The sequence below is a fragment of the Myotis brandtii genome, unplaced genomic scaffold (assembly GCF_000412655.1).
Source record: "Myotis brandtii unplaced genomic scaffold, ASM41265v1 scaffold120, whole genome shotgun sequence".
In the NCBI taxonomy this organism is placed as follows: domain Eukaryota; kingdom Metazoa; phylum Chordata; class Mammalia; order Chiroptera; family Vespertilionidae; genus Myotis; species Myotis brandtii.
In genome coordinates, this window is record NW_005354174.1 from 1,015,792 (window position 1) to 1,016,212 (window position 421).

Consider the following 421-nt stretch of genomic DNA (forward strand, 5'->3'; position numbering starts at 1 on the left):
CCAAAGGAGAGGAGGCAGGGACTCTGCGGCCTCGGGGCCTCCCCAGCCCGTCACCGGGGCCCTGGCTCCAGGACCCACCACCCAATGCCCGCTCCCCGTCGTCGGGAAGCCCAAAGCTGACCCCGTTCTCCCTCTTTCTTGGCGCGCCCCGCCCAGCCAGTCCCCTGGGCTGCAGTTGTCCAGTGCGACCCCGCCCCTGGGAGGGGTAGACCCCGCCTCGGCTCTGCGGAGTCCGAGGAGGAAGGTTCAGACCCTTTCCTCACCGTTCTCGGAAAAGGCCTCTGGGCTCTGACCTTCACCGTTTTCGTGGTCGCCTCCCTGACCCCCACCTTTGCTCCCCGTTACCGGCTGAAGAGGCCCGCGTCAGGACCAGCCTGGGCGGGAGTGCGGCGCCGAATGCCGTTTCCCCTCCGGTATCAGC

General features: G+C 68.6%; 1 protein-coding gene across 6 annotated transcripts in view; it reads right to left on the reverse strand.

Moving 5' to 3' along the window:
• Positions 1 to 421, reverse strand: part of GGNBP2 (gametogenetin binding protein 2) — a 29,794-nt gene extending 29,373 nt beyond the window's left edge. For 4 of the 6 annotated variants that reach the window (XM_014531550.1, XM_014531530.1, XM_014531539.1 and 1 more), the window contains exon 1: positions 264 to 415. The gene's annotated coding sequence lies outside the window, so the exon portion shown is untranslated. Of the gene's footprint in view, positions 1 to 263 lie in introns of all 6 variants that reach the window. The other 2 variants (XM_005858543.2, XM_005858542.2) reach the window with 1 other exon arrangement.